General features: G+C 47.8%; 8 non-coding genes and 1 pseudogene across 8 annotated transcripts; all 9 read right to left on the bottom strand.

Annotated features, from left to right (window-relative positions):
- Positions 1–901: 901 nt before the first annotated feature.
- Positions 902–1092, bottom strand: LOC142685509 (U2 spliceosomal RNA). The gene has a single exon (XR_012854982.1). It is a non-coding gene; the product is annotated as a U2 spliceosomal RNA (small nuclear RNA).
- Positions 1093–2376: 1284 nt separating this feature from the next.
- On the bottom strand, positions 2377–2535 carry LOC142685648 (U2 spliceosomal RNA; annotated as a pseudogene).
- A 1272-nt stretch (positions 2536–3807) lies between these two features.
- On the bottom strand, positions 3808–3998 carry LOC142685508 (U2 spliceosomal RNA). The gene has a single exon (XR_012854981.1). It is a non-coding gene; the product is annotated as a U2 spliceosomal RNA (small nuclear RNA).
- A 1280-nt stretch (positions 3999–5278) lies between these two features.
- Positions 5279–5469, bottom strand: LOC142685632 (U2 spliceosomal RNA). Its single transcript, XR_012855094.1, has one exon. It is a non-coding gene; the product is annotated as a U2 spliceosomal RNA (small nuclear RNA).
- Positions 5470–6745: 1276 nt separating this feature from the next.
- LOC142685507 (U2 spliceosomal RNA) lies at positions 6746–6936 on the bottom strand. Its single transcript, XR_012854980.1, has one exon. It is a non-coding gene; the product is annotated as a U2 spliceosomal RNA (small nuclear RNA).
- Positions 6937–8236: 1300 nt separating this feature from the next.
- LOC142685504 (U2 spliceosomal RNA) lies at positions 8237–8427 on the bottom strand. The gene has a single exon (XR_012854978.1). It is a non-coding gene; the product is annotated as a U2 spliceosomal RNA (small nuclear RNA).
- Positions 8428–9719: 1292 nt separating this feature from the next.
- LOC142685631 (U2 spliceosomal RNA) lies at positions 9720–9910 on the bottom strand. The gene has a single exon (XR_012855093.1). It is a non-coding gene; the product is annotated as a U2 spliceosomal RNA (small nuclear RNA).
- A 1276-nt stretch (positions 9911–11186) lies between these two features.
- LOC142685503 (U2 spliceosomal RNA) lies at positions 11187–11377 on the bottom strand. Its single transcript, XR_012854977.1, has one exon. It is a non-coding gene; the product is annotated as a U2 spliceosomal RNA (small nuclear RNA).
- A 1296-nt stretch (positions 11378–12673) lies between these two features.
- LOC142685502 (U2 spliceosomal RNA) lies at positions 12674–12864 on the bottom strand. Its single transcript, XR_012854976.1, has one exon. It is a non-coding gene; the product is annotated as a U2 spliceosomal RNA (small nuclear RNA).
- Positions 12865–13629: the final 765 nt, after the last annotated feature.

Genomic DNA, 13629 nt, shown 5'->3' with positions numbered 1-13629 from the left:
GGGCCCAGGCTTTTATCTCTGAGGCCCCATTATGATGTCAGAAAGCTGGCTCTGGAATCCTGAGGGCTCCACTATGACACGTGCAAAGTTCCGTCTGAACTTTATATAAGACGGTGAGGCTCAGTCAGTCACTCAGTGTTGCCTGAGAGGGCAACACTGCAACAGCCGGCCGCCAGGCTGTCTTTTTTTTGCACAGCTAGTTGCCTCCAGGAGGCCACAAGAGGGAGACAAGGGACTGCAAAATGGAAAATAGGCATCCACCAACTTTACAGACAACTTCTCCTTGCTCCTACAACCTCCATCCTTGCACAGTTTGTTATTCTTCTAGGTAACATAGTAACAAATCCAAATTGCTGCTCTCTTTGTAGGCAAGCAAGGCTTTGTTGCAACTGCAATTCTTACTTCTTCTTGAAATGTAGGGACGACAGTACATTCCATCACATCCATCTAGTGTACACAGGTAGGTCCATTGTGGCGGGCAGGCGAGCGGGCGGGCTGCTTTATTGGCTGTTTGCTGTTCCCCTACTCCACTCCACTATTTGACTGTTGTGCTGCATCAATCAATCAATCAATCAATCAATCAATCAATCAATCAATCAATCAGTGGCTGGCTCAGGTGCAGCTCTTTAACTTACCTAAAAGGGAGGGCGGAGAGAAGACAAGGAAGGTGAATGAGGTGTTCCAATGTGAAATGCCGGAAACACAGAAACACAGACGACACACAACAAGAGGTGGCAATCTATTCATTAATTGCATTTAATCAATGAGCTCATTATCACTCATGCATTGTCCAACAGGTGTTGAAATAATGGGATTAAAAGGGGAGATCCCTTCAGAAAGACAGAAACAATAGCAAAGACAAAAAACACTTTTGGAATCTGCTTTTAGTCAACACATAAGGAAAGGGTGCACCGGTCCTGGAAATACTGCAATACCAGGTCAATGCGTGGAGTGGACAGAGCAAGCTCTATTTCCATCTCCCTGTTCTAAAAATCCATTTAATATATGGTCCCCAGATAGGGGACGTATCAGATATTAAACTGATAAGAACAGATACTACACTTGATCTTAGCCAAAAGGCCGAGAAGCGATAACCCGAACGGGCCGCGCGTTGCCCGAGCCTGCCCGATACTGCTGTTCAGCCCTTGCAGCGATTCAGCCTACTTCTAGGCAATTCCATGGGGCCCTGCAGGCTCACACACTCACAGCTACACGGGAGGTGAATAAAGGCCGGAGAGGAAGCCAGACAGGATTTGCTTCTTTTGCTTGCACCACAATGCAGTGCTGAAAGAGGAGGAATCTACATAAAAACGCCTTCCTGGCAACGCCCAAATGCCCTGCTGCCATGCAGATAAACACTGGCAGCGGCAGCAAGTGCATGCCCACAGCCACCCCTTGTTCCTTCACACCTTGTATCAGCTGTAATCCAGTCCAGTCCAGTGCTGCCTGCTGAGCAGCACTGACCAACACTGCCTGGGCCCAGGCTTTTATCTCTGAGGCCCCATTATGATGTCAGAAAGCTGGCTCTGGAATCCTGAGGGCTCCACTATGACACGTGCAAAGTTCCGTCTGAACTTTATATAAGACGGTGAGGCTCAGTCAGTCACTCAGTGTTGCCTGAGAGGGCAACACTGCAACAGCCGGCCGCCAGGCTGTCTTTTTTTTGCACAGCTAGTTGCCTCCAGGAGGCCACAAGAGGGAGACAAGGGACTGCAAAATGGAAAATAGGCATCCACCAACTTTACAGACAACTTCTCCTTGCTCCTACAACCTCCATCCTTGCACAGTTTGTTATTCTTCTAGGTAACATAGTAACAAATCCAAATTGCTGCTCTCTTTGTAGGCAAGCAAGGCTTTGTTGCAACTGCAATTCTTACTTCTTCTTGAAATGTAGGGACGACAGTACATTCCATCACATCCATCTAGTGTACACAGGTAGGTCCATTGTGGCGGGCAGGCGAGCGGGCGGGCTGCTTTATTGGCTGTTTGCTGTTCCCCTACTCCACTCCACTATTTGACTGTTGTGCTGCATCAATCAATCAATCAATCAATCAATCAATCAATCAATCAATCAATCAGTGGCTGGCTCAGGTGCAGCTCTTTAACTTACCTAAAAGGGAGGGCGGAGAGAAGACAAGGAAGGTGAATGAGGTGTTCCAATGTGAAATGCCGGAAACACAGAAACACAGACGACACACAACAAGAGGTGGCAATCTATTCATTAATTGCATTTAATCAATGAGCTCATTATCACTCATGCATTGTCCAACAGGTGTTGAAATAATGGGATTAAAAGGGGAGATCCCTTCAGAAAGACAGAAACAATAGCAAAGACAAAAAACACTTTTGGAATCTGCTTTTAGTCAACACATAAGGAAAGGGTGCACCGGTCCTGGAAATACTGCAATACCAGGTCAATGCGTGGAGTGGTAAAAATCCATTTAATATATGGTCCCCAGATAGGGGACGTATCAGATATTAAACTGATAAGAACAGATACTACACTTGATCTTAGCCAAAAGGCCGAGAAGCGATAACCCGAACGGGCCGCGCGTTGCCCGAGCCTGCCCGATACTGCTGTTCAGCCCTTGCAGCGATTCAGCCTACTTCTAGGCAATTCCATGGGGCCCTGCAGGCTCACACACTCACAGCTACACGGGAGGTGAATAAAGGCCGGAGAGGAAGCCAGACAGGATTTGCTTCTTTTGCTTGCACCACAATGCAGTGCTGAAAGAGGAGGAATCTACATAAAAACGCCTTCCTGGCAACGCCAAAATGCCCTGCTGCCATGCAGATAAACACTGGCAGCGGCAGCAAGTGCATGCCCACAGCCACCCCTTGTTCCTTCACACCTTGTATCAGCTGTAATCCAGTCCAGTCCAGTGCTGCCTGCTGAGCAGCACTGACCAACACTGCCTGGGCCCAGGCTTTTATCTCTGAGGCCCCATTATGATGTCAGAAAGCTGGCTCTGGAATCCTGAGGGCTCCACTATGACACGTGCAAAGTTCCGTCTGAACTTTATATAAGACGGTGAGGCTCAGTCAGTCACTCAGTGTTGCCTGAGAGGGCAACACTGCAACAGCCGGCCGCCAGGCTGTCTTTTTTTTGCACAGCTAGTTGCCTCCAGGAGGCCACAAGAGGGAGACAAGGGACTGCAAAATGGAAAATAGGCATCCACCAACTTTACAGACAACTTCTCCTTGCTCCTACAACCTCCATCCTTGCACAGTTTGTTATTCTTCTAGGTAACATAGTAACAAATCCAAATTGCTGCTCTCTTTGTAGGCAAGCAAGGCTTTGTTGCAACTGCAATTCTTACTTCTTCTTGAAATGTAGGGACGACAGTACATTCCATCACATCCATCTAGTGTACACAGGTAGGTCCATTGTGGCGGGCAGGCGAGCGGGCGGGCTGCTTTATTGGCTGTTTGCTGTTCCCCTACTCCACTCCACTATTTGACTGTTGTGCTGCATCAATCAATCAATCAATCAATCAATCAATCAATCAGTGGCTGGCTCAGGTGCAGCTCTTTAACTTACCTAAAAGGGAGGGCGGAGAGAAGACAAGGAAGGTGAATGAGGTGTTCCAATGTGAAATGCCGGAAACACAGAAACACAGACGACACACAACAAGAGGTGGCAATCTATTCATTAATTGCATTTAATCAATGAGCTCATTATCACTCATGCATTGTCCAACAGGTGTTGAAATAATGGGATTAAAAGGGGAGATCCCTTCAGAAAGACAGAAACAATAGCAAAGACAAAAAACACTTTTGGAATCTGCTTTTAGTCAACACATAAGGAAAGGGTGCACCGGTCCTGGAAATACTGCAATACCAGGTCAATGCGTGGAGTGGACAGAGCAAGCTCTATTTCCATCTCCCTGTTCTAAAAATCCATTTAATATATGGTCCCCAGATAGGGGACGTATCAGATATTAAACTGATAAGAACAGATACTACACTTGATCTTAGCCAAAAGGCCGAGAAGCGATAACCCGAACGGGCCGCGCGTTGCCCGAGCCTGCCCGATACTGCTGTTCAGCCCTTGCAGTGATTCAGCCTACTTCTAGGCAATTCCATGGGGCCCTGCAGGCTCACACACTCACAGCTACACGGGAGGTGAATAAAGGCCGGAGAGGAAGCCAGACAGGATTTGCTTCTTTTGCTTGCACCACAATGCAGTGCTGAAAGAGGAGGAATCTACATAAAAACGCCTTCCTGGCAACGCCAAAATGCCCTGCTGCCATGCAGATAAACACTGGCAGCGGCAGCAAGTGCATGCCCACAGCCACCCCTTGTTCCTTCACACCTTGTATCAGCTGTAATCCAGTCCAGTCCAGTGCTGCCTGCTGAGCAGCACTGACCAACACTGCCTGGGCCCAGGCTTTTATCTCTGAGGCCCCATTATGATGTCAGAAAGCTGGCTCTGGAATCCTGAGGGCTCCACTATGACACGTGCAAAGTTCCGTCTGAACTTTATATAAGACGGTGAGGCTCAGTCAGTCACTCAGTGTTGCCTGAGAGGGCAACACTGCAACAGCCGGCCGCCAGGCTGTCTTTTTTTTGCACAGCTAGTTGCCTCCAGGAGGCCACAAGAGGGAGACAAGGGACTGCAAAATGGAAAATAGGCATCCACCAACTTTACAGACAACTTCTCCTTGCTCCTACAACCTCCATCCTTGCACAGTTTGTTATTCTTCTAGGTAACATAGTAACAAATCCAAATTGCTGCTCTCTTTGTAGGCAAGCAAGGCTTTGTTGCAACTGCAATTCTTACTTCTTCTTGAAATGTAGGGACGACAGTACATTCCATCACATCCATCTAGTGTACACAGGTAGGTCCATTGTGGCGGGCAGGCGAGCGGGCGGGCTGCTTTATTGGCTGTTTGCTGTTCCCCTACTCCACTCCACTATTTGACTGTTGTGCTGCATCAATCAATCAATCAATCAATCAATCAATCAATCAATCAATCAGTGGCTGGCTCAGGTGCAGCTCTTTAACTTACCTAAAAGGGAGGGCGGAGAGAAGACAAGGAAGGTGAATGAGGTGTTCCAATGTGAAATGCCGGAAACACAGAAACACAGACGACACACAACAAGAGGTGGCAATCTATTCATTAATTGCATTTAATCAATGAGCTCATTATCACTCATGCATTGTCCAACAGGTGTTGAAATAATGGGATTAAAAGGGGAGATCCCTTCAGAAAGACAGAAACAATAGCAAAGACAAAAAACACTTTTGGAATCTGCTTTTAGTCAACACATAAGGAAAGGGTGCAACGGTCCTGGAAATACTGCAATACCAGGTCAATGCGTGGAGTGGACAGAGCAAGCTCTATTTCCATCTCCCTGTTCTAAAAATCCATTTAATATATGGTCCCCAGATAGGGGACGTATCAGATATTAAACTGATAAGAACAGATACTACACTTGATCTTAGCCAAAAGGCCGAGAAGCGATAACCCGAACGGGCCGCGCGTTGCCCGAGCCTGCCCGATACTGCTGTTCAGCCCTTGCAGCGATTCAGCCTACTTCTAGGCAATTCCATGGGGCCCTGCAGGCTCACACACTCACAGCTACACGGGAGGTGAATAAAGGCCGGAGAGGAAGCCAGACAGGATTTGCTTCTTTTGCTTGCACCACAATGCAGTGCTGAAAGAGGAGGAATCTACATAAAAACGCCTTCCTGGCAACGCCCAAATGCCCTGCTGCCATGCAGATAAACACTGGCAGCGGCAGCAAGTGCATGCCCACAGCCACCCCTTGTTCCTTCACACCTTGTATCAGCTGTAATCCAGTCCAGTCCAGTGCTGCCTGCTGAGCAGCACTGACCAACACTGCCTGGGCCCAGGCTTTTATCTCTGAGGCCCCATTATGATGTCAGAAAGCTGGCTCTGGAATCCTGAGGGCTCCACTATGACACGTGCAAAGTTCCGTCTGAACTTTATATAAGACGGTGAGGCTCAGTCAGTCACTCAGTGTTGCCTGAGAGGGCAACACTGCAACAGCCGGCCGCCAGGCTGTCTTTTTTTTGCACAGCTAGTTGCCTCCAGGAGGCCACAAGAGGGAGACAAGGGACTGCAAAATGGAAAATAGGCATCCACCAACTTTACAGACAACTTCTCCTTGCTCCTACAACCTCCATCCTTGCACAGTTTGTTATTCTTCTAGGTAACATAGTAACAAATCCAAATTGCTGCTCTCTTTGTAGGCAAGCAAGGCTTTGTTGCAACTGCAATTCTTACTTCTTCTTGAAATGTAGGGACGACAGTACATTCCATCACATCCATCTAGTGTACACAGGTAGGTCCATTGTGGCGGGCAGGCGAGCGGGCGGGCTGCTTTATTGGCTGTTTGCTGTTCCCCTACTCCACTCCACTATTTGACTGTTGTGCTGCATCAATCAATCAATCAATCAATCAATCAATCAATCAATCAGTGGCTGGCTCAGGTGCAGCTCTTTAACTTACCTAAAAGGGAGGGCGGAGAGAAGACAAGGAAGGTGAATGAGGTGTTCCAATGTGAAATGCCGGAAACACAGAAACACAGACGACACACAACAAGAGGTGGCAATCTATTCATTAATTGCATTTAATCAATGAGCTCATTATCACTCATGCATTGTCCAACAGGTGTTGAAATAATGGGATTAAAAGGGGAGATCCCTTCAGAAAGACAGAAACAATAGCAAAGACAAAAAACACTTTTGGAATCTGCTTTTAGTCAACACATAAGGAAAGGGTGCACCGGTCCTGGAAATACTGCAATACCAGGTCAATGCGTGGAGTGGACAGAGCAAGCTCTATTTCCATCTCCCTGTTCTAAAAATCCATTTAATATATGGTCCCCAGATAGGGGACGTATCAGATATTAAACTGATAAGAACAGATACTACACTTGATCTTAGCCAAAAGGCCGAGAAGCGATAACCCGAACGGGCCGCGCGTTGCCCGAGCCTGCCCGATACTGCTGTTCAGCCCTTGCAGTGATTCAGCCTACTTCTAGGCAATTCCATGGGGCCCTGCAGGCTCACACACTCACAGCTACACGGGAGGTGAATAAAGGCCGGAGAGGAAGCCAGACAGGATTTGCTTCTTTTGCTTGCACCACAATGCAGTGCTGAAAGAGGAGGAATCTACATAAAAACGCCTTCCTGGCAACGCCAAAATGCCCTGCTGCCATGCAGATAAACACTGGCAGCGGCAGCAAGTGCATGCCCACAGCCACCCCTTGTTCCTTCACACCTTGTATCAGCTGTAATCCAGTCCAGTCCAGTGCTGCCTGCTGAGCAGCACTGACCAACACTGCCTGGGCCCAGGCTTTTATCTCTGAGGCCCCATTATGATGTCAGAAAGCTGGCTCTGGAATCCTGAGGGCTCCACTATGACACGTGCAAAGTTCCGTCTGAACTTTATATAAGACGGTGAGGCTCAGTCAGTCACTCAGTGTTGCCTGAGAGGGCAACACTGCAACAGCCGGCCGCCAGGCTGTCTTTTTTTTGCACAGCTAGTTGCCTCCAGGAGGCCACAAGAGGGAGACAAGGGACTGCAAAATGGAAAATAGGCATCCACCAACTTTACAGACAACTTCTCCTTGCTCCTACAACCTCCATCCTTGCACAGTTTGTTATTCTTCTAGGTAACATAGTAACAAATCCAAATTGCTGCTCTCTTTGTAGGCAAGCAAGGCTTTGTTGCAACTGCAATTCTTACTTCTTCTTGAAATGTAGGGACGACAGTACATTCCATCACATCCATCTAGTGTACACAGGTAGGTCCATTGTGGCGGGCAGGCGAGCGGGCGGGCTGCTTTATTGGCTGTTTGCTGTTCCCCTACTCCACTCCACTATTTGACTGTTGTGCTGCATCAATCAATCAATCAATCAATCAATCAATCAATCAATCAATCAATCAATCAATCAATCAATCAGTGGCTGGCTCAGGTGCAGCTCTTTAACTTACCTAAAAGGGAGGGCGGAGAGAAGACAAGGAAGGTGAATGAGGTGTTCCAATGTGAAATGCCGGAAACACAGAAACACAGACGACACACAACAAGAGGTGGCAATCTATTCATTAATTGCATTTAATCAATGAGCTCATTATCACTCATGCATTGTCCAACAGGTGTTGAAATAATGGGATTAAAAGGGGAGACCCCTTCAGAAAGACAGAAACAATAGCAAAGACAAAAAACACTTTTGGAATCTGCTTTTAGTCAACACATAAGGAAAGGGTGCACCGGTCCTGGAAATACTGCAATACCAGGTCAATGCGTGGAGTGGACAGAGCAAGCTCTATTTCCATCTCCCTGTTCTAAAAATCCATTTAATATATGGTCCCCAGATAGGGGACGTATCAGATATTAAACTGATAAGAACAGATACTACACTTGATCTTAGCCAAAAGGCCGAGAAGCGATAACCCGAACGGGCCGCGCGTTGCCCGAGCCTGCCCGATACTGCTGTTCAGCCCTTGCAGCGATTCAGCCTACTTCTAGGCAATTCCATGGGGCCCTGCAGGCTCACACACTCACAGCTACACGGGAGGTGAATAAAGGCCGGAGAGGAAGCCAGACAGGATTTGCTTCTTTTGCTTGCACCACAATGCAGTGCTGAAAGAGGAGGAATCTACATAAAAACGCCTTCCTGGCAACGCCAAAATGCCCTGCTGCCATGCAGATAAACACTGGCAGCGGCAGCAAGTGCATGCCCACAGCCACCCCTTGTTCCTTCACACCTTGTATCAGCTGTAATCCAGTCCAGTCCAGTGCTGCCTGCTGAGCAGCACTGACCAACACTGCCTGGGCCCAGGCTTTTATCTCTGAGGCCCCATTATGATGTCAGAAAGCTGGCTCTGGAATCCTGAGGGCTCCACTATGACACGTGCAAAGTTCCGTCTGAACTTTATATAAGACGGTGAGGCTCAGTCAGTCACTCAGTGTTGCCTGAGAGGGCAACACTGCAACAGCCGGCCGCCAGGCTGTCTTTTTTTTGCACAGCTAGTTGCCTCCAGGAGGCCACAAGAGGGAGACAAGGGACTGCAAAATGGAAAATAGGCATCCACCAACTTTACAGACAACTTCTCCTTGCTCCTACAACCTCCATCCTTGCACAGTTTGTTATTCTTCTAGGTAACATAGTAACAAATCCAAATTGCTGCTCTCTTTGTAGGCAAGCAAGGCTTTGTTGCAACTGCAATTCTTACTTCTTCTTGAAATGTAGGGACGACAGTACATTCCATCACATCCATCTAGTGTACACAGGTAGGTCCATTGTGGCGGGCAGGCGAGCGGGCGGGCTGCTTTATTGGCTGTTTGCTGTTCCCCTACTCCACTCCACTATTTGACTGTTGTGCTGCATCAATCAATCAATCAATCAATCAATCAATCAATCAATCAATCAATCAATCAATCAGTGGCTGGCTCAGGTGCAGCTCTTTAACTTACCTAAAAGGGAGGGCGGAGAGAAGACAAGGAAGGTGAATGAGGTGTTCCAATGTGAAATGCCGGAAACACAGAAACACAGACGACACACAACAAGAGGTGGCAATCTATTCATTAATTGCATTTAATCAATGAGCTCATTATCACTCATGCATTGTCCAACAGGTGTTGAAATAATGGGATTAAAAGGGGAGATCCCTTCAGAAAGACAGAAACAATAGCAAAGACAAAAAACACTTTTGGAATCTGCTTTTAGTCAACACATAAGGAAAGGGTGCAACGGTCCTGGAAATACTGCAATACCAGGTCAATGCGTGGAGTGGACAGAGCAAGCTCTATTTCCATCTCCCTGTTCTAAAAATCCATTTAATATATGGTCCCCAGATAGGGGACGTATCAGATATTAAACTGATAAGAACAGATACTACACTTGATCTTAGCCAAAAGGCCGAGAAGCGATAACCCGAACGGGCCGCGCGTTGCCCGAGCCTGCCCGATACTGCTGTTCAGCCCTTGCAGCGATTCAGCCTACTTCTAGGCAATTCCATGGGGCCCTGCAGGCTCACACACTCACAGCTACACGGGAGGTGAATAAAGGCCGGAGAGGAAGCCAGACAGGATTTGCTTCTTTTGCTTGCACCACAATGCAGTGCTGAAAGAGGAGGAATCTACATAAAAACGCCTTCCTGGCAACGCCCAAATGCCCTGCTGCCATGCAGATAAACACTGGCAGCGGCAGCAAGTGCATGCCCACAGCCACCCCTTGTTCCTTCACACCTTGTATCAGCTGTAATCCAGTCCAGTCCAGTGCTGCCTGCTGAGCAGCACTGACCAACACTGCCTGGGCCCAGGCTTTTATCTCTGAGGCCCCATTATGATGTCAGAAAGCTGGCTCTGGAATCCTGAGGGCTCCACTATGACACGTGCAAAGTTCCGTCTGAACTTTATATAAGACGGTGAGGCTCAGTCAGTCACTCAGTGTTGCCTGAGAGGGCAACACTGCAACAGCCGGCCGCCAGGCTGTCTTTTTTTTGCACAGCTAGTTGCCTCCAGGAGGCCACAAGAGGGAGACAAGGGACTGCAAAATGGAAAATAGGCATCCACCAACTTTACAGACAACTTCTCCTTGCTCCTACAACCTCCATCCTTGCACAGTTTGTTATTCTTCTAGGTAACATAGTAACAAATCCAAATTGCTGCTCTCTTTGTAGGCAAGCAAGGCTTTGTTGCAACTGCAATTCTTACTTCTTCTTGAAATGTAGGGACGACAGTACATTCCATCACATCCATCTAGTGTACACAGGTAGGTCCATTGTGGCGGGCAGGCGAGCGGGCGGGCTGCTTTATTGGCTGTTTGCTGTTCCCCTACTCCACTCCACTATTTGACTGTTGTGCTGCATCAATCAATCAATCAATCAATCAATCAATCAATCAATCAGTGGCTGGCTCAGGTGCAGCTCTTTAACTTACCTAAAAGGGAGGGCGGAGAGAAGACAAGGAAGGTGAATGAGGTGTTCCAATGTGAAATGCCGGAAACACAGAAACACAGACGACACACAACAAGAGGTGGCAATCTATTCATTAATTGCATTTAATCAATGAGCTCATTATCACTCATGCATTGTCCAACAGGTGTTGAAATAATGGGATTAAAAGGGGAGATCCCTTCAGAAAGACAGAAACAATAGCAAAGACAAAAAACACTTTTGGAATCTGCTTTTAGTCAACACATAAGGAAAGGGTGCACCGGTCCTGGAAATACTGCAATACCAGGTCAATGCGTGGAGTGGACAGAGCAAGCTCTATTTCCATCTCCCTGTTCTAAAAATCCATTTAATATATGGTCCCCAGATAGGGGACGTATCAGATATTAAACTGATAAGAACAGATACTACACTTGATCTTAGCCAAAAGGCCGAGAAGCGATAACCCGAACGGGCCGCGCGTTGCCCGAGCCTGCCCGATACTGCTGTTCAGCCCTTGCAGCGATTCAGCCTACTTCTAGGCAATTCCATGGGGCCCTGCAGGCTCACACACTCACAGCTACACGGGAGGTGAATAAAGGCCGGAGAGGAAGCCAGACAGGATTTGCTTCTTTTGCTTGCACCACAATGCAGTGCTGAAAGAGGAGGAATCTACATAAAAACGCCTTCCTGGCAACGCCCAAATGCCCTGCTGCCATGCAGATAAACACTGGCAGCGGCAGCAAGTGCATGCCCACAGCCACCCCTTGTTCCTTCACACCTTGTATCAGCTGTAATCCAGTCCAGTCCAGTGCTGCCTGCTGAGCAGCACTGACCAACACTGCCTGGGCCCAGGCTTTTATCTCTGAGGCCCCATTATGATGTCAGAAAGCTGGCTCTGGAATCCTGAGGGCTCCACTATGACACGTGCAAAGTTCCGTCTGAACTTTATATAAGACGGTGAGGCTCAGTCAGTCACTCAGTGTTGCCTGAGAGGGCAACACTGCAACAGCCGGCCGCCAGGCTGTCTTTTTTTTGCACAGCTAGTTGCCTCCAGGAGGCCACAAGAGGGAGACAAGGGACTGCAAAATGGAAAATAGGCATCCACCAACTTTACAGACAACTTCTCCTTGCTCCTACAACCTCCATCCTTGCACAGTTTGTTATTCTTCTAGGTAACATAGTAACAAATCCAAATTGCTGCTCTCTTTGTAGGCAAGCAAGGCTTTGTTGCAACTGCAATTCTTACTTCTTCTTGAAATGTAGGGACGACAGTACATTCCATCACATCCATCTAGTGTACACAGGTAGGTCCATTGTGGCGGGCAGGCGAGCGGGCGGGCTGCTTTATTGGCTGTTTGCTGTTCCCCTACTCCACTCCACTATTTGACTGTTGTGCTGCATCAATCAATCAATCAATCAATCAATCAATCAATCAATCAATCAATCAATCAATCAATCAGTGGCTGGCTCAGGTGCAGCTCTTTAACTTACCTAAAAGGGAGGGCGGAGAGAAGACAAGGAAGGTGAATGAGGTGTTCCAATGTGAAATGCCGGAAACACAGAAAGACAGACGACACACAACAAGAGGTGGCAATCTATTCATTAATTGCATTTAATCAATGAGCTCATTATCACTCATGCATTGTCCAACAGGTGTTGAAATAATGGGATTAAAAGGGGAGATCCCTTCAGAAAGACAGAAACAATAGCAAAGACAAAAAACACTTTTGGAATCTGCTTTTAGTCAACACATAAGGAAAGGGTGCACCGGTCCTGGAAATACTGCAATACCAGGTCAATGCGTGGAGTGGACAGAGCAAGCTCTATTTCCATCTCCCTGTTCTAAAAATCCATTTAATATATGGTCCCCAGATAGGGGACGTATCAGATATTAAACTGATAAGAACAGATACTACACTTGATCTTAGCCAAAAGGCCGAGAAGCGATAACCCGAACGGGCCGCGCGTTGCCCGAGCCTGCCCGATACTGCTGTTCAGCCCTTGCAGCGATTCAGCCTACTTCTAGGCAATTCCATGGGGCCCTGCAGGCTCACACACTCACAGCTACACGGGAGGTGAATAAAGGCCGGAGAGGAAGCCAGACAGGATTTGCTTCTTTTGCTTGCACCACAATGCAGTGCTGAAAGAGGAGGAATCTACATAAAAACGCCTTCCTGGCAACGCCCAAATGCCCTGCTGCCATGCAGATAAACACTGGCAGCGGCAGCAAGTGCATGCCCACAGCCACCCCTTGTTCCTTCACACCTTGTATCAGCTGTAATCCAGTCCAGTCCAGTGCTGCCTGCTGAGCAGCACTGACCAACACTGCCTGGGCCCAGGCTTTTATCTCTGAGGCCCCATTATGATGTCAGAAAGCTGGCTCTGGAATCCTGAGGGCTCCACTATGACACGTGCAAAGTTCCGTCTGAACTTTATATAAGACGGTGAGGCTCAGTCAGTCACTCAGTGTTGCCTGAGAGGGCAACACTGCAACAGCCGGCCGCCAGGCTGTCTTTTTTTTGCACAGCTAGTTGCCTCCAGGAGGCCACAAGAGGGAGACAAGGGACTGCAAAATGGAAAATAGGCATCCACCAACTTTACAGACAACTTCTCCTTGCTCCTACAACCTCCATCCTTGCACAGTTTGTTATTCTTCTAGGTAACATAGTAACAAATCCAAATTGCTGCTCTCTTTGTAGGCAAGCAAGGCTTT

The sequence above is a fragment of the Rhinoderma darwinii genome (assembly GCF_050947455.1).
Source record: "Rhinoderma darwinii isolate aRhiDar2 chromosome 5 unlocalized genomic scaffold, aRhiDar2.hap1 SUPER_5_unloc_14, whole genome shotgun sequence".
In the NCBI taxonomy this organism is placed as follows: Eukaryota; Metazoa; Chordata; class Amphibia; order Anura; family Rhinodermatidae; genus Rhinoderma; species Rhinoderma darwinii.
Note: the sequence above shows the minus strand (reverse complement) of the source record. Positions and strands in the feature narration are given on the sequence as shown.